Source organism: Apodemus sylvaticus, chromosome 6, assembly GCF_947179515.1.
Source record: "Apodemus sylvaticus chromosome 6, mApoSyl1.1, whole genome shotgun sequence".
In the NCBI taxonomy this organism is placed as follows: domain Eukaryota; kingdom Metazoa; phylum Chordata; class Mammalia; order Rodentia; family Muridae; genus Apodemus; species Apodemus sylvaticus.
The window spans coordinates 98,637,763-98,657,770 of NC_067477.1; the positions used below are offsets into that span (position 1 = coordinate 98,637,763).

The 20,008-nt window shown below is 43.3% G+C and overlaps 1 long non-coding RNA gene across 1 annotated transcript in view; it reads right to left on the minus strand.

Annotated features, from left to right (window-relative positions):
• Positions 1-850: 850 nt before the first annotated feature.
• The window catches only part of LOC127686708 (uncharacterized), an 80,428-nt gene continuing 61,270 nt past the window's right edge, over positions 851-20,008 (minus strand). The window contains exons 2-5 of the long non-coding RNA XR_007978230.1: positions 8,580-8,757; positions 7,235-7,501; positions 5,672-6,090; positions 851-1,026 (exon numbers count right to left, since the gene is read on the minus strand). This is a non-coding gene — a long non-coding RNA (uncharacterized LOC127686708). The remainder of the gene's footprint in view (positions 1,027-5,671; positions 6,091-7,234; positions 7,502-8,579; positions 8,758-20,008) is intronic.

The following is a 20,008-nucleotide window of genomic DNA, read 5'->3' on the forward strand; positions in this document are numbered from 1 at the left end:
TCAAAAAGAATTTAAATATAAGTTTAAAAGTGCTTGCCAGGCATACACAAAGTCCTGGGTTCGAGCAAGCACTAGAGATACTGGATATGGTAATACATTCTGCTAGCCCTAGCACTAGAAAGGCAGAGGCAGAGGCGGCTCAGCAGAGTTCAAAGCCATCTTCTTGGCTATATAGTGGTTTCAAGGCCAGCCTTGAATACAAGAGATGTTGTCTTAAAATAAAGAAATAAAACTAAAACAGGAGGCTTGTGTATGACTCAGTCAGTGAAGTACTTGACATTCAAGCATGAGAACCTATGTTTGAATTTGTTGCACCATGTAAAAACCCCAGGCACAGTGACCCGTAATCCCAGCACTGAAGAGGCAAATACAGGATGATTCCTGGGCCTGCTGGTCAACCAGTCTAGGAAATTCAGTGAGCTCTAGGTTTAATGAGAGACCTATCTCAAAATAATAATAATAATAATAATAATAATAATAATAATGTAGAGAGAAATAAAGATATATTACATTGGCTTCCACAGACATACACATATATGCATTCTTTCTGTCTCTGCTTCTCTCTCTCTCTCCCTCATACACATATACACGTATACAAATGTGTGTGCATATTTTCACATAGGCACATATACACAAACATGCATGCACATGTACACATAAGAACACACAGAGATGCATACATGGGTGTACATAGGAACACATGCAAGCATACACATGCACACAAACATGCATTCACATATGCATGTAAGAATGCACACACAAAGATGCATGATGCATGGGTGCACATAGGAACACACACACACATTCTGACTCCCTCATCCTGCCTGAAGTTTGTCTTCTACCTTTCCTGGTTCCATTGTTTAATAAATGGTGCAGACAGCCAAGTACATTGTCTTCAGAGAGCTCTGAGTGGGTCAGCTCAGCACTATCTCGAGTCTCAGAGCTGCCTCTTCTGGTCTTTCTTCGGGAAGGAGGTTACACAATGCTGAGGGGGATCGCGCTCACACAGAAACAGCAGAGATGCAGCTAAAAAACAAAAGCAATCTATGAATAGTGTCCTTTCTGAAGTAAATCCCTGTTAAACTCCCCTATCAGAAGCAAACACATGTAAGCTAAAAGAAATTACGGCAATTGGAGAAGTGTGCTGATTGGTCAGATGTTTACATGGCTTGAAATTTACCCAAAAGGAGGCTAGGGAGCTAGCTCACACTATATTTAAGATGCTTAATCATGCGGTCCAGAGTTTGATTCACACAAAGGTAGTGAGCCTGACTTGCCTTTAGCATCAAATGTCTAGACAAGCAATGGTCAATAATCTTAACTATAATAAATTCAACCCCCATTATTGCCTTTCAACACAAACTAGAAAACCATTGCATACCATCCCAGGCAAGAGGATCAGCATATTAACTCCTACAGTCCCAGAAGGCCTGGTGGTAAGCTTAGAAGAGAGTGAACATTTAAAGATGGATGTAGAGAGCCAAGATTCCAACTATTGGATCTCTTCCTGAATATTCTATGCAAAAACATCGAGTTTTAAAATAAGAATTACCATCTATGAGTGAAAAAAACACCAAGGAAAATTAAAAATAATTTTAAAAAACCCAACTCTTTCAAAATATACGTGTGTCATTAATGTGCTCAAATAATTATATCAGGAAAAAGCTGACACTCCAGACCTTGTGTTTTTCTTGCCGCCTGTGTCCTGTCAGACAAAACCTCTGCAGACCCAAGGCTGAGCCCAGCCCTGCTCACCTCAGACTCTGTGTGCTCCCAGAACCAGGCAAATTAGCACAGCCAGAGAGGAAATGTCCCCACAGGGTGAATCAATGCGCAGCAAAGGATAATGGGATTCCTGCCCCAGCAGCTGTGCCCTGCCCCTCCCCTCAGCACCTGTCAACCAGGGTAGACAGGGCGGGTCCAGGGCAACAGCTCAGTTCAGAAACCACATAGCTCATTAGCACCAGCCGGTGCCTGGGGACCCCCCACACTGCCAAATAGTGTAGTTTTCCCCCCAGATGCAGAGAAACAATGGCTTCTCCTAGAAGAGCTGGCACCGTCCTTGTTAATCTTTCCCATTTCGCTTCTGTTTTGCCCTTTGCACAGTGCATGTGAAGGGGTGGACTGGAAGGTGGGAATTAGGTCATTCAAGTTAATTTCACCAGCTCTACTTAGAGGCTGAGAACCATGGGACCCAGCCTGCGTCGCTTAAAGCATGGAAATAAAAGGCCAGCTCCTGTCAGCCGGATGATCAATGGCTCCCCGTGGGAGCGGTTTAAAAGCCATTTGCCCCAAAGAGGACTGAGGGCTTTAGAAGGCCAAGGTTCTCCTCTCTCCTCCTACTGCAGAAGAGAAAAGGCATTGAGAGAGAAACATCACTACCAGGCTGGAAAGCAAGGAGAATTTTGTTCTTGGATGTTCCTGTTTAAGTGTACAGTAACAGCCACATATTTAAGTCTGGAAGGCTACAAAACCACACCTATCCCGAATGCTGAGATGCTTATCAGAAGCCTGTGTAGGCTTTCAGGAATTCCTATCAGGTTGAAAAGTTTGGCCTTTGTTTTGGTACTCGGGTGCTAAAATCTGACCTGAAACCACCTCTGTGTCTAGTACGCTGAAACCTAATTGCACGAGCAAATTGCCACCCAACTGAAGAGTATATTCTTGGAGCAGAGTTGAGCCCCTGCCAATCATTGCAAATTGAGATGTATCCAATCACAAACTGCTAAAAGATCCCTCCATGGCCATATATATAACCTTACACATGGTACATTAGAAATTTCTGGCCCATCTTTGGACTCAAATACAATAAGCTTTTAGAGTTATTTCTTTAACAATATAAAGCATAGCATTTTCCCAAGAGTCCTGGTACCTATTCAGGAGACTGGAGAAGGCACTTCTCAACAAACCAACATCTTTTTCATTTTCCTTCTTTATTCCTTTTCCTTTCTGTCCCATGCTTCTCTCCCCTGCCTCTCTCTCTCTCTCTCTCTCTCTCTCTCTCTCTCTCTCTCTCTCTCTCTCTCTCCTGACCACCTTGCTCTTCACTCCACATATTATGTGGCTACTTAATCCAGCAACCTGCTTTTCGGAGCACAAGCCTACGGGTTTCACTAAAGGGAAATCAGCAGTATTGCAGAATGTCAGTAAGCAATTATTAGTCATCTCTCCCCGATGCATTCACTATGGAAACCATTCACAGATAGGTTTGGATGCCTGCTTGTACCAGTTCCTCGTGTGCATGAGGCTCTATTGAGACTTAGCTATGGGGATGGACTTTAGCCAGAAAGGAAAGGGGTTCATTTCTCACCAAATCTGGATATTTCTAAAAGGCTATGGAAACCAGAGCCCCAAAGTTCTCAAATTTTCAAACAGATCATGTATGTATACGCTAACTGCAGGTTCCTCTTCACTGTGAAAGGCTGAACTTATACAGCATTCGGAATGGAAAGTGGGGAGCATCCCCCCTAGAGATAGAGGTGAGGAGAAGAGCAAATCTCATTCCCATAGTCACCATTCAGAATGCTTGCTAAATGTCTGTGTGTGTGTGTGTGTGTGTGTGTGTGTGTGTGTGTGTGTGTGTCTGTCTGTCTGTCTGTCTGTCTGTGTGTCACCCATCCTCATGTGTGAGTATGCACATATACATATATGCAAATATCTATGTACCCATATATACTTCATATATAGTTTCTCTTGTCCATTGAGCCTGTGCCAGTTGGTATTTTGAACCATGTGGAATTGCTGATTTCAAATAAATTTAACATACAAAGTAGCTACTTCATGTGACTCAGGCTGCCATTGAAGATAGATTTTTGAGACTAGGATGATGGTGTATGTTTGCGCCCATCCTGGTGGTTTTCCTTTAACCATGTAGCATTAACACTTCCGATGAAGAAAATTGTTCTGGTTTGCTTTCTCCCACTGTGATAAAACATTCTGACCAAAAGCAACATGGAGAGAAAAGGGTTTCTTTGGATTATACTTCTATGTCATAGTCCATTGATGAGGGAAATCAGGACAAAGATTGGAAGCAGGAGCTGACACAGAGGCCATGGAGGAGTACTGCTTACTGTCCTGCTCCCTGTGCCTTGCTCAGCCTGCTTTCCAACTCGCTCCTTGACCTTTGCCCACAGAAGACACTGCTCTCAGAAGGCTGACTCCTCCCACATCAGTCATTAATCAAGAAAAATATTCCACAGACCTACTAACAGGCCAGCCTTCAACTGAGACTCCCTTTCCTGGATGACTCAAGCTTGCTTATGTCAAGTTGACAAAAAAACCTTACCAACACAAACACTGTAATGGATTGCAGTTAAACTAGGGCCTGTGAGAAGACTCAGCAGGTACTTGCTGTCAATACTGACCAGCTGAGTTCAATTCCTAAAACCCACTTTATAAAACCAACGACTGCAACGTGTCCTCCACAAACACACACACACACACACACACACACACACACACATATACATACATGTATACATACAAGTACTCAAGAAAATATGCATGCATAAACACACATGCATGTGCACACTCATACACAATGTACACATGCACATATACCTGTAAATAAGTAAATGTAAAAAAAACCTTAAGCTAAACAAAATAAACAATTTCTCACTCATCACCATTTCCCATGCTATAAATGCTTAAGATTTCAATCTAAGAAGTGAAAGCTTCTCATGTTTTCATTTTCTTGTGAAAGAAATCTATATTTCAAACACATTCCTGTCTTTGGGGCTTTGAAGCCAAGCATGAAGGATGGACTCTCTAAAGCAAGGGTACATGGGACCCCTTGCCATTTAGTAAATTAAGGCTGGTTTCTGAGCCCATATATCAAAGTCTGTAGCACACACACTTGGCCTTAATCTCCCACAAAGTTAGTTCTTGTCATCAACAGCTTGTGCTGCCTAAATATTTACCTTTGTCATCACTAAGACACATGTGGTCATCTATTTGTTGACACATTCTTCCTGATTTGATAATATCCTTTCACTTGGACACACCTATAATGTCTCAGTGTTCACTGAGAGTTGTGTCAAACTGAGTGTCACTCGGCTACCTGAGTAGGGTGGTATGCTGATGAAGAAAGCCCAGAGCTGTTGGGGGAGTAAGGTACAGTGAGAGTGATACAAAGCCAAAAATAGAGAGGAACTGGGCTCGGAAAGCTGCTCTTGGGTCGCTCATCTGAAAGTCTGAAATAGAACAAAGACTTCCTTTGCGAAAGCTTCAGCAGGTTACCACTAGGAAACTACAACTGAAGGCATCTCGTCTCCAGAAATCTTCCCTGGAGATGAGTCACTACCCCTACATATGCTTCCTCCATATCTCACCAAGTGCACAACAAAAAACAACTTAGAAAATACCCAGAAATGTCACACTGGGGCCCTTCCAGTCCCGTTTATGTCCCAGATGGTGGAATGGGAGATCCAAGGTAGAATTCATAAGCTTGTGATACGTTTTTGAAGTGACTAAAAAATAAAACATGAAACTCCTTCAAGAAATTTCAGAGTATGAAAATCTCCAAAAAATTCTTCCGCCCAACATAGTGTTTAATTTTGGATGTAAAAGGCTTACTTTGGGGTTAAATCCAACCTATATATCCCTATACACAGAAGGGTTTTAGCAAAATAGCCTGAAGTGCCTGCAGAGGCCATAATGAGTAAGTTCTTACTTCCAAAAGTCTCTCTCCTGATTTTCCACACTCCAGGCAACGCATATAAATGTGCATTCATTGTGGTATCTTTCTGTGTCTCATCCAGAGGTGGGAATGAGTCCCAGCTGCTTGTGAATAAGGGACCTCAGCTGAGGCAGAGTGAGATCCTCTGTACTTCAGTCAAATCTTCTACTTCCACTGTCAGAGAGCTGGGTGAGTTACCAGGATTTCCCTACTTATACAGTGATGAACACAGGCACAGCCCCACCTGTGGAAGCAAGTGGCAATAGAGCAGGTCACTGGGTCACACACTGGGTAGATAGGTGCGTGGACCGGACACTCCTGTGTCAGCCTGCTTCTGGGGAGCACACTGTAGCCAGCCCTCCCTGGTGCTGGAGATTCTGCTGTGGTCCATGAGGTAACTGATCACATCGTCCCTGTTGGAGTTTAAACAGAGCCAAAGATGAGGTGATTGCTACCACGATCCTTATTCCACGAAGAGTAATAACCACAGGATCCCACAAACCAGGCCTCCTCCACACGTCCAGCTGCCTCTCCTGCCCACCCTCTACTGGGTGGTTATTGCTAACGCTATTGTGAAATGTCAAATGCTATTTATGTTGACACCAAAAAAAAAAATCTCCTGAGAGAGAAAACAGTCTTTAAAAGTGAACAGTTCCAATAGTAAGTCTGCAGCTTTGAGAGCCACTGTCACCTGCCCCTTTGGCATTGAAAAGGGACACCAGTCCGTAGAGGTGATGTGTCAATGTGCTAATCAAATTGAAACTGCATTCACAGACTCAGCTCATTCCAGAACCAGAGAAAGTCAGACAAATAAACACACAGTCACTGTTGATATCCTAGGAAAGCAATAATAATATGCTGAATTCGTTTTCTGTTTTTTTTTTTTTTAAGAGATCTATCAAAACACAATGGTTGTTTGTCCTACGGACATGTTTATATTCTCGGACTGGATTCTCTCAGCCTATGGTCTGTAAAGGATGACGTCACTCATTCCCACATGGGAACATGGCTGCTGTCATACTACAGCAGAGTTGACTACAGGAAACAGAAACCCCAAAGCCTATGGAAGCTGAAAAATCTATGATCTATCTCTTTGTAGGAAAAAACTGGCAACTTCTGGCTTAATCTGTGTGTTAGCCACTAAACATGCTAAAAGTATATATATAAGGGGAGATAAAGCACTAACTTCTCCAGAACAGACAGGAGAGGCAGCCTGAAGAACCCATCTTTCCAGCTGAAAGAAGCATCTTTGCATCTTCTCATCCACACCTCCAATCAGGTGAGTAAAGATGGTGGGGGATAGCGCACAGCATGGGTGTGAGTCTTAACACCACCAGCAGCAAGGGAGAAAGGCGGCAGCTGTGATGGGGGGTGTGGGATGGACGGAACTGTGGGAATGGGCAGCATTGGCAGGGTACCAGCAGAGCAGACGACTCCCACCCTCCCCCTCCTCCTCTCCTCTTTGCCTACCAGGTACCAGAACAGCACTAGCTGCTCAAGTGACCCTGTCAGATCCTTCCAAAATAAAGGAAAACAGGAAATAAACAACATTCTAACCTGAATCGTAGAAAAATGGTGGCCACTTAAGTTGGAATTGGTGCAGGGGCGTGGAATACAGAGAAAACCGAGGTAAACAAATTGTGAGCGTAGAAAGGTTGTGAAGGTTTATGCAAAGAAAGAAGTGAGAGCCTGGGTCTCCTCTGAGCAGGAGGCTGGCAGAAAGATTCTCTTTGGTTATTTCCGAGTATGCTTTTCCATGTTGGCTGGCTCCTGCCAAAGGTTGAGGTCAGAAGAATAAAACTGACAGACATCCAGGAGGAAGACCTGAAAAGGCATAGGACAGTCAGAAGCCACGTGGTAGCCTGGGACTTGGACAAAAGGTAGACCTGCCTTGACTCCATGACATCTGGTCACTGGGATGCATTATAACCAAGACACCATATCAGCAGTATGTAAGATAGCCACTATATGGCTGGAAACCATAGCAGATGGTCAAAAACGCCAACAAGCAATGGCCTTTGGAAGAAGCAGCCGAGTGACCAGGGACCCTGACTATATTTGCAGAATGTCCCAAGGCTCCTGTCTGTCCTTAAACTCCTATTTCATGTTTTCTGGGGACCACCATCGGGACCCCCAGGGAGAACCTGAGAAGCCTCCATTTGTCATTTGTCTTGAGCTTTTAAACAAGCATAATGTCCTCATGACTTTATTTACATACAAGGCACTGGAAAATGCCATGTTCCATAGAAGATGAGGAACCTGGAAATGAGGAGAACAATTAAGCTGTAGAGGAGGAAGCGCTGCTTGTTTCTGACACTGACTGGCTGTTTACAATAGTGCTCGTTCAGAAAACAAAATCAAGGAATTACTTTGTCAACATGTGCAAATTTAGCCTCTGGGGACCTGGGGAGGGGCCGTGGGAGCATTTCTGTAATTACAAGTCGCACAGAGGTACTTCAAGCTTGGCAGTGACGGGGATGTGCAAATTGAAAACGATGTAGTGACAGTTGGTGGCAGAAATCCTAGGAAAGACGGAGCCTGCCAGGTACCAATCCGTGCGTGACAAAATCCTTGCAAGTGCATGATGACTCGAACTTCCTCCGATGACTGAATGCTAGCTCTCGGAGGTGAGCCTTCAGAGTTCTTAAAGATGGACCAGGCATCACATGCAGTCCCAGGTGACACAAGCAACCTGCTTCCTTCTCCTCCCTCTCCCATCAAATGTATTTTTTTTTTAACTTGGAAAGTTAGAATGTCTGAGAATCAAACTCTTAGTTTTGAATTTCCATCATTATGAAAGTGAAACAAATAAACCAAACCACAAGGCCTATACAAAGGGCCAACAGCTCTGGGTACTCATAAGAAAGGCGCATTTTTCTTTCCGGAGGCTCCAGATACTCACTGTGTATTTCTCCTTGGGCCTTTGTGACTAAAAGTGTAGAGAAATGTTTCATTTTCTTTGGTGGGAGTCTGTACCAGATACAACCCGGCAGCTCCCCTTCATCCTAGGAGCCAGGATCCACTCTGCCGGGACTCCAGCTTTCATGGTCTCCTCTCTGAGCATCTTGAGTAGCCTGTGCCTAGAAAAATCCAGCCAGACACGAATTTCACGCTCACATAGTACCCTCTGTGATGTCCCCTTTTGATTGCTCTTAGTCATTCAGTGCCCAACCTAATGACCTCATCTTTTCTGGGTGACCTTCTGAAAAGACCATCTCTAAGGTCATCACCTAAAGTACCAAGGTTCAGAACATCAGTGTATCTGTTTCTCTCTCCTATCTTATTTGTTCATGGAGCAGGGGGGCTGGGCAGGGTTCACTTTAAACTATAAAAGCATTTACTTTAGTGGTTTTGATTTTTTTTAGACAAGATGTAGTCTCCTGTGGTCCATGTTTGCCTCAAAGTTACTAGATGGCCAGGAATGACTTTGAACTTTAGACCTTCCTACTTCTGTCTCCTGCATGCTGGGATTACAGGTTTGTGCTCCAGACCTGGCCTCTGAGATGCTGAGAATAGAGCCCAAAGCTTTGTGAACATTAGGCAAGCATTCTACCCACTGAGCCACACCCCCCAATTCCTGGCATATATTTTGCACTTAGCATTATACTAGGTATCAATTGGTACTCATAAAATTCAGAATAAAAGGAAAGGGTTTTAGTTCTTAACACTTGAAGCCCTTAAAGAATTGTTTTGCCAAAATTAGGACGCAGGATCTGAAGGGCAATAGCCACTTCTGTTAGCATTTACAGTGGAGGTATCTAGATAGTCCAGGGGTCAAGGTGTGCTCTGGAAGTAAGCAAGAAGAATGAGGCTGAGTAGCGTTGATGGGCACCTATCAGGTGGAGCAGCTGCTGAAGGCCAGCGGGCGAAGGCGGGGCTCTTGGCAAAGGGAGAGAGAGGAGACTGCGGAGCATATGTCTCTGAGCTGAAGTCGTGAAAAGCGAGAGGGAGAGCTCCTCCTTCCCACTGACTGCTCTCTTATCTCCCACAGTCAGTCTTGTTTCCTGGCTACTCCCTCCCACTCCCTTCCTCCCCTCTTTTTATAACATTTAGAGCTATTTAGTTTTGCATTTTCTTATTTTTCAGCAATATATTCATGAGCAAGGCCAAGTCTGTCTCGAGAATAGTGGACTTCCCATTCCTTTTCTCTAGACACTACCTTATAACACCTTATAATGCGCCCACCCCAACAACCCTCTGCCTCTCTTTCAGGGAACTGGGCACTTCTTTTCATTACATTCCACTGTCTTCTGTGGCACGGGCATTAAGAGCCCAAGTTCTAGATTCAGATACCACATAGAACCCAAGGCACATTACAGGAGCAGTATGTTGGCAGTACCCAGTTCTCTACTACAATCTACATATAGTATGGATCACCAGGTCAGTTCACAGACAAGACTGAACAAAGTTCCTGGCATATAACCCAACCTAATCAATACTGGCTATGAGATTGGTTTGAGGATCATTTTGCTGAGTGCCTAACAGAGCACATCAATCAAGCATGCATACAATGAATGTTCATGGAGGGAAGGAAGGAAGGAAGGAAAGAAGGAAGGAAGGAAGGAAGGAAGGAAGGAAGGAAGGAAGGAAGGAAGGAAGGAAGGAAGGAAGGAAGGAAAGAAGGAAGGAAAGAAGGAAGGAATTTTAAATAGGAAAGTTTCCCTCATATGCTCATGTATTATCTTGGCTGTTACCTGATGGTGCTGCTCTGGGAGATGTTAGAAATCTTAGGAGATGGGAGCCTAGTTGAAAGAAGAAAGTCACAGGAGTTATGCCCTCCACTATGGCTATGTTGAAGTGAGCATCTTTTGCCACAGATCCACACCACAGTAGCCTACCTTGACTTAGGCTCCAAGTGACTGAGACAACTAGCAGTTGAAACCTCTACAACCATGAGCTTAATTAAGCCTTTCCCCACTTTCAGTTGCTCATGCTTGCTATTTTGCCACATTGACATAAGTGACATTAAGACCAGGGAAATATTCACACAGCACATGAAGTACCACGGATGTGGGTTTTGTCTCAAGTACAGAGACAAAAAGTATAGAGAGGGAAGTAAGGGGCTGGTAAGACAGCTCAGCCTGCGAAGGTGTTCGCCTTGAGAGCTGGTGACTCTGAATCCAACCAAAGATGGGAGAGAAGAACTGACTCCACAGAGTTTTCCTCTGCATTCACACCATGACAGAAACTCATGCACACACACACACACACACACACACACACACACACTTATAATCAGTAGACCAGTTCTTAAAAGAGCTATGGGTCTCCTGAAACATAGAAGAAACACCTTTCCCTCCCTAAGATTCTTAACATATACTAGACAGTTAAATAAAAAAGAACATAATGTTACCTGGTACAGTAATTAGAAATACATGTATAAATCAAACCAAAGTTTGTGGAGAATAGCTAAATCAATACTACATGGGAACTTATAGTACCCAATGTTTGAAACTGGTACAGAAGCAACAAGGAAAAACTAGTTTCTTCTGGTCAAGACAACATCTCTGGCTGTGATGGAGAACTGACACTGGAATGCAAAATCATTTGCCCAAGGGACCGCACCCTTGGGAGGCTGACAACCTTAAGTCCTTTAGTGAGATACTGTAATATTTTTCCCAGAATTCCCATCCCCAGTAAAGTCCTCTATGAGGTTCACCCAGATCTGTCTACCCTTCTGTATCTCCTGGAAGGTGCAACTTTTCTTTTTGACCTTTTATCTTTTTCATTCTTTCTGATGCTGTCCAAAACTGAAAACTGCTTTTTCTGGTAGTCTGGATTTGCCATACTCTTTCTCTAAAGACCCCTGCCTGCCCTGTGGCTGCACGCGATACAGTGTGTCTCAAATGGCTTGGCCATTTTTCCCCTTCTCTTCTCCATTCTCCTCCTCTGGGTCCCTGCCAAGATTTATAACTTCCCTGCCCTGGAATATTTCTTTTAAACATTAATAAGATCCTCCTTGAGCTTCCATTTTAGTTCATTTTAAAAAAATTTTTATTACAAGACTAAGAAGCTCAAGTGGGGACCCCAATCTCCCCGTTATCATCTGGCAACCATGAAGGGACTCCCCAAATTTCCTGGTAACAAGAGTCTTAAGTCAATTTGCACTTTTATCTCAAGACCTTAAAAGGGAAAGAAAGAAAGAAACTCGAGAGAATGAGAAGGAAAAGTAAGAGGACAATATGCTAAAAAAGAAAGGCAGAGACTCAAGGCATCAAAAACAGAACAATAGAGAAAATGAGTGAAACAAAAACATCACTTTGAAAATTGCTTGTTATGGCCTCTGTGGGCAATGTTCCCTGCGGCATCATGTGTTTAGGTACTGGTCCTCGGTTTATGGTACTGCAGGAGATTATGGAACCTTTGGAGTCTGTGGACTACCCAACAACAGCAGGTCACTGCTGGCCCAGAATATGCCTCTGGATCAGCCTTGTGAAAAGCTCCTCTACATGCTCCTGCTGACACAAAGCAGCTTCTCTGGCCACCATGCTCCCCACTAGCAGGGCTGAATCCTCGGATCTGTGAATCAGAAGAAACCTCTGCTCACTTGTTTCTACACTTGATCTTAGCCAAGAGGCCGAGAAGCAATGCTCGCTTGTTTCTATCAGATATTTTGTCACAGAGACAGAAAAGTAACTGATACAGTCAGTAAGACTCACAAAATTTAATAAGAAAAAGGACAGAATTCACTGGTGAATGGAAAAGTCCATTATCATAGACACATAATAAAGAAGCCGTGATCAATCATATACAACAGTGTAGCAGTTGCATTAGTGACTTTTATGTGGCTGTGTAAAATGTAAAATACCATGACTGGGGGCTGGAGAGATGGCTCAGCAGTTAAGAGCACCGACTGCTCACCCAGAGGTCCTGAGTTCAAATCCCAGCAACCACATGTTGGCTCACAACCATCAGTAATGGGTTCTGATACCCTCTTCTGGCGTGTCTGAAGACAGCTACAGTGTATGTACATACATAAAATAAATAAATAAATCTTGAGTCATCTACAATGACTCAAAGGAACTTCAGAAAGGATGCCTGAGTTCTCTTGGCATTGAAGGCATGACATGTCAGGGCAGTGGGAATAGGAAGCTGGCTAACCACATGCTATCCACATACGGGAAGGAAAGACATACAGGAGAGAGAGAGAGAGAGAGAGAGAGAGAGAGAGAGAGAGAGAGAGAGAGAGAGATGAGGGAGAGAGGGAGAGAGAATATGAATTGGGGGTGGATGCTATAAACCCCCAAAGCCTGCCCACATGGCACCATATGTTCAAATGCCTATCGGGGACATTCTTCATTCAAACCACCACAATAACAGATTAAATGGACCAGTTTCTCAGCAAGCACAAACTATGAAAACTCATGCATTATCAATGCATGATTTGAATAAGATCATTACCATTAAAGACATTTAACTGTATACATTTTAAACTCCCAGATATGGAAGTTCCAGGCCTAGACAATTTTATCAGAGAATTTTTACCAAGTGCTTAAAGAATAATACCAGCTCTTCAGTCTCTTCCAGAAAGGAAGATTTATTTTAGAAAGCTGCTATTATCATGTTGACAAATATCTAAATTAGACAAAACTAGTAGAAAATAAAAAGACACTTGGCTAAATCTTCCTCATGAATGTAGGTGTAACACCCCTTAACAAAACGTTAACAATCAGAAACCATCCAGCGTAAGGGGAACTACATATACCATATGGAGTATTTTGTTCCCAGAACACACTTGTGTCTCAATCCTTGAAAATCAATCAGTCTGATCTGGCATGCTAACAGACTAATGAAGAAAACCCCAGGGTTTATCTATTGACCTTCAAAAATCATTTGCTAAAGACCAATACTTACTCATGGTTAAAAAAAAAAAACAAAAACTCTCACAAAGATAGGACTAAAGGGAAACTTCATCCTGATAAAGCACAACTACATAAAAAATACAGCTCACACTTTACCTAATGATAAAATACTGAGTTCTTCCCACTCTGAAACTCTGAGCAAGGCCAAAAAATGCCCACTTTCCCTGCTCTTATTCACAGTGCCATGGGAAGGTCTTCATGATGCAATAAGGCAAGATAAGGAAGCTAAGATATACACATCAAAAAGAAAGAACTAAAACTATCCCAGATTGCATACCTCATCACCACCTACATAGGGAATTCCAGGGAATCCCCCCCCATCAAAATAGATAGACTTCTAAACTCAGTACATTTGGTAAGGTGTAAGATGATCTAAGATAAATATTCCAATATATAAATACTGTGAGGTGTGAGATTATAAGTACAATAATATTTTTAGCCACTCAAAAAGTAATAAATACCTAAGTGTAGATTTAACAAAACATAGGAAAGATGATTGGCTAAAAACCATAAGCACTAATATAAGAAATCAAGAAATATGTCTATTAATGAAAAGACACACCATGGAATATGTTCATTAATGGATTAATGAAGAGACAATGTGCTAGTTAGGCTTACGTTTTGATTTTTTTTTTCTTTTTGGCCTTTTGCTTTTGGGGGTTTTGTTTGGTTTTTTTGTTTGTTTGTTTGTTTTTTTCCAACTTGACACAAGCTAGAGTCATCTGGGAAGAGGAAGTCTCAACTAAGAAAATGCCTACTTCGAAATGGCCTGTAGACATATCTGTGGAGCATTTTTTTGTCTAATGATTGATATGGGAGGGCTCAGCCCACTTGAGCCAACCCAAGGTCCTGGGTGACGAAAAAGCAGGCTGAGCAAGCCAAGATAAGCAACCCAGTAAGCAGTGTCACTCCAGGGACTGCTTTTGTTCTTGCCTCCAGGTTCCTGCCCTACTTAAGTTCCTGTCTTGGGTTCCCTTCAGAATGGACTGTGATCTTGAGGTTTAAGCCAAATCAACCCTTTCCTACTCAAGTTACTTTTGGTCATGATCTTTACCACAGCAACAGTGGGACACACACCATCCCCATGGAATAGAAGGCATCAGAGCAATGATCCCAAGTCTCAAGTGGGTGTCTGTGCTTACTATAATTGCTATTTTTTCATAAAAATGGGAAAGATTACTTTAAAATTCACATGAAACTATGAAGAAATTACAATGTTTAAAACATGTTTTGAAAAAATACATAAAGTGGGAAGAATCAGTCCATGTAATTTTGAAAGTTCCATAGCTATAGTGATATGGTCTACGGTATTGGTGGTGGTGCAGACACATACTGCAATGAAGCATCAGAGAGAATGCAAAATGAGCACACATGCGTTATGCCCAGCTGCTGTTTGACAAAGGAAAAGCAACACAATGGAAGAAACACACAGCTATGAGCAAAGGGAAGACAACACGATGAAGAAGCACACATCTATGAGCAAACTGGACATGACCCCAGGTATCTACAAAATTTCCTAGATGTAATGCACAGTCATAAGTATCCATTAGCATCCAGGAAAACACCTCAGATCAACAACACATAGAACCTTTCTATTTTATTGTCTTCAACTGCATATCTAGAAATAAAACATTTCAGTAAAACACAGAACTATTTTTAATTTCTCTCACTCTACCTGTGTGTATGTGTGTGTGTATGTGTGTGTGTGTGTATGTGTGTGTGTGTGCATGTGTGTAACACCCATAAAGAGTCAGCATCAGTTGTCCTCCTCAACTGCAATTCTTTTTTGAGAAAGGGCCTCTTCCTGAGCTGTAGCTTGTCGATTAGAGGCTGGGTAGCCAATGAACTCTGGGAATCCATTCATTTCCACCTACCAAAGAAGAGGATTAAAGGGGTAGGCCATTGTGCCCAGTTTTTATTTTATTTTATTTTATTTTATTTTATTTTATTTTATTTTATTTTTCTATATGGATGTTGGAGACCAGAATTCATGTCCTTATGCTTGTATGACAAGCTCTTTACCAACTAAATCATCTTCCTAGTCCCCAAACACTGAAGACTGACAGACTTACTACTTCCCCATCCTTCAGCTGTGATGCAAGTGACTAGAGAACCAGGCATAAGACTTGGTCACATGTGTGTCTACTACACAAGAACCCTCATAGTGAGCATTTTCAATAGATCAGTACATTGCATGTTAGTTTGCTAGACAGGAACCCTAGAGCATGGGCAGGTTCCTGTCCAAGGCTATGAATGGGTCTCATTTCTATGTGCTGACTTTATAGGTAGCTGCTTGGGAATTCTCTAAGAAAGCTGCAGACTAGTGTGGATGAGTATATGCACAGTCCTGTCTCAGGACACACTCTGCTAAGCCTGTTTTTGGGGGATAGCATCAAACACATTGCAATAGTTAAAGCAGTGGCAGTTGGGTCCGGATCCTTGGCATTACCTAGTTTCCCATTGGCATTCTATACCCAGAAAACACTGTTACATTAACTTCAGAAGGTGAAAGGGAACCAGACATCATTGGAGGGTGGTAGCCAGCGAGTGCTTGGAGAAGTATTTATATCACTGTCCAGCATGTGTGCCCACAGCATGACTTGTCAAGACAATAGACTAAGCCCTAGCACTAGGGGTGGCAGGAAACACTGGCTAGTCATTTCCAGAAGTAACTTGTAAATAGAGTGTTTAGATCCAGCCTCCCCTCCTTCCCTAGCTCCTTTTCTCATTTCTCCAGCCTACTTTACAGGAGCTGTTAGTCCACAGAGGAGTGTTAATTCAGAGCATTTAGAGACATTAAAAAAAAAAATCCAATTTCATAAACCACCAGAAGAAACTAGAAAAAGAATGCCTGCGTGTCTGAGAAAGTAAAACAGTTATAAATTCTTTCCCACTCTATTTTTCCAAGTCAAACGTTTTTCCTCTTTTTTTTTTTTAAACTGCCATGCCAATTAAGGTTTTTCTCAGTTCCCCGATTTTATATTTTATAACATTTAATGGCTAGGGCCAGAAGATGGCATTTAAGCCATTTTCTTGTACTCAAGATTCTTTAAAATTCTTACCATCTTAAATACCTCACATAGGGGTCCCCAAAAGGAGCCCCCTATTTCCCAAGGCAGGTGGGAGGGAACAGGTCATGGAATGAAGGTAAGTAAACTGATCAAGTAAAGAAAGAACATAGTTATTCTGTTAAAGGGTAGGTAGATGCTAAAAACAATATCTGGAAGAGGCCTAGCTCACCAGATACAGAGGCTACCTGGAGGGAAAGACATGAAAGTACAATGCAGACCTGAGGAGAAGAATTTTTAACAAAGAATCCAGTTTCTCTGTTGTTCAAAAAGAACGCAATACACAGCTGGTGCTTTGGAGACTTCCTAGTGGCTTTTGTACCAAAGAATACAATAGAAATGTTTCTCGAGTCTCCCATTGAAATTCTTACCTCCAAGATGTTGCCTAGAAAATTCAGAGGGGTTACTGTGATCTGAAAACCTTATAAAGAGATTCTAACTTCTGAAACAGGCCAGTGTACCTGTCAGCTAAGTCATTTGATAATGGGAAATTTAAAAGCAGTACTACATATCTTTAAAAGAATGATTCTATTTCTTTACAGCAGCACAAAATTTGAGTCTAAACTCTGGGGGGTATTGTTTGTAGCTCATCTAAGTTAATTCCCTAAAAATCTTTCCCACTCATGACCTGGTAGCTCCTTGAGAAGAGAGGAAATTTATAAGAATGAGACCACAGTGCTGAGCTATTTTGTGGACTCTCCACAGAGGCTTCTGGGCCTGGGCTTAAGAGATTCTGCAACCAGCCATCCCCCTGCAGCCAGCCAGCCTCCTGCAATCAGCCATCCCCCTGCAGCCAGCCATCCCCCTGCAACCAGCCATCCCCCTGCAACCAGCCATCCCCCTGTAGCCAGCCATCCCCCTGCAACCAGCCATCCCCCTGCAGCCAGCCATCCCCCTGCAGCCAGCCATCCCCCTGCAGCCAGCCATCCCCCTGCAGCCAGCCATCCCCCTGCAGCCAGCCATCCCCCTGCAGCCAGCCAGCCCCCTGCAACCAACCATCCCCCTGCAGCCAGCCATCCCCCTGCAACCAGCCATCCCCCTGTAGCCAGCCAGCCCCCTGCAACCAACCATCCCCCTGCAGCCAGCCAGCCATACCCCTGCAACCAACCATCCCCCTGCAGCCAGCCATCCCCCTGCAGCCAGTATCCTGGTGGGAGATTTTACTCCTGCATTCTACAAAGATGTGCTCCCTGACTTCAGCCCTAGCACTTGGAACTCTTACTCCCCACCCCAACCCCTACCCCCACCCCCACCCCCCACCCCCACCCCCACCCTCAGGAATTGGAATTTCCCAAGGAGCGTCACACTGAGAGAAGGAATAGGCTGAAGCCTGGTGCCAGTCAGAGGGAGAAGATGTCTCCCAGAGTTCACATAGTTCTGAGCACTTGCCAGGCCAGCTTGCAGAGAACTGGAGCTGAGACAGAGCATGTGACCACACTATATCAGGACTGCTCCTCACTTAAGCCTAACCCTCTTCTCAGGACTCTAAAATAGACTTCACAGTCCCTGAACCCCTTCGTTTGTTCTTCTTCTTGATGTAGCCACATTTCACAATTTCTTATTTCTTTAACTGGCATATTGAGGACAAGTGGCTCAGTCTAGCTTCTTATAGCTGCCAAGGTCCAGGATTGAGCCTTAACAATCACCTAGCCCAAGATGTTGAGAGCTGGAGGCTCAAACAATGAGATCTATAGTGCCATATACAGCCGGCCGCAGCAGAAACAAAGACAAGACACAGAAGGAAGGCTCAGCACCGAGAGCTCTGAATACAGAGGTCACTGAAATCTCTTGGCAGGTCATGCCAGGTTGGCAGCCTAAGACCTATACTAGTACATCTTTATGAGTGCTAAAGTAAAACCTGAACCACATCTAATCACACTTACCTCTGAGAAGCCATTCTACTCCCTGGATGACTCCAACAGAGAAACTGAGTCACGAGGCAAGTCACAGCGTATGTCAGTCTCCAAGGCCTAGGACATAAGCTTTTTTGGAGATGTGAACATCTCCAGGCCACTTGGCCTAAGATCATTTTCAGAGAGGTTGTATGTGAACTTCTGAACACATCTTTCTGCTGGGATAAGGGAAAGCCTTCTCGCATACTTACCACGCCAGCAATGGCTGGCCTTAGCCACCACTGGTATTCCCTTCTCAACACATTCCCCTAAAGCTAAAGCCCTTTTCATTGGATACTCTTTTTTTTCAACTACTTCCTAGCAGTGGAAGTAGTGATTATTTAATAGGGGAAAATGCTGTGGAAAACCTCATGGTTTTTCTCTAGACATGCTCATGGCTTGGGTACCTAGTCATCTTTCTCCTGGTAGTCAACTCTAGTTCCTGCACATACTTCACAGGGAACTGCTTTTCCTGTTCTTTTTTTCATTACCCATGAGTTAACAGGTAAGCTAATTAATAACTGTAACCTAACTATCTTCACCAACAGCAGAAGCTTAGCTGTGTTCCAAAGCATGTGCATCTATTGGTCAGAAGTCACTATTGAGGGGTAAGGTGTGCCTGCTCTGAAGCTCCTGTCAGGATTCTCTTCCATGCAGGCCAGGTGAATGCCCCAGCATCCATTCCTAGCATGGTCTCCCATGCAATGGGGAGAGAGGGTTTCTTCTTATCTCTTCCAGTCAGTCTATGAAATGTCACAGGAAAACATATAAGCTCAGAGATATGAAATGTTTCCAGAAGCTGTCAACTGACCCACAAATGCACTATGTCATTAGTAAAGCAGGAAGCTGACCTGATCCTTCCATACCTTGTCTTGGGCCCATGTTCTTCATATACCTCACTCAGTGAACTCTCCTACACCACCAGAGAACTGAGGAATGGGCAGAGAAGTACTTGGTTGTAGTCTCCATTTTCACTTTTTTTTTTTTTTTTTACAAAAAGCCTTATATGAAACCAACAATTGCAAGGGACATTTTAATGTCACAGACATTTCAGTCTAGGTGAGACACACACACACACACAGAGAGAGAGAGAGAGAGAGAGAGAGAGAGAGAGAGAGAGACAGAGACAGAGACAGAGACAGACAGAGAAAAAGAGCGACAGAGAGAGAAAGATAGAGTATGCAAGTCTCTGAACTGACAGCTAAAGGCAATGCTATTGCTTTAAGTTGGATTGGAAATGTCTGTGATAAACCCATGTATCTGATCACCAGTCTCAGTCACTAATGAGAGATGGTAGGTAGAACCTTTAATAGGAGGTGCCTGGTGGAAGGAAATTGGGTCATCTGTGCAGGGTATCATTGATGGATATTGGAACCACACTTCCCTTCTAATCTGATGAGCTGCCTCCTCCTTCACCACCCCAGCTATGAGGTGCCATGCTGCCAAAGGCCCAAACCAACTAGGCCAGGCAACTGAAATCTTGGGAACCATAAGCCCCAAATAAACAAA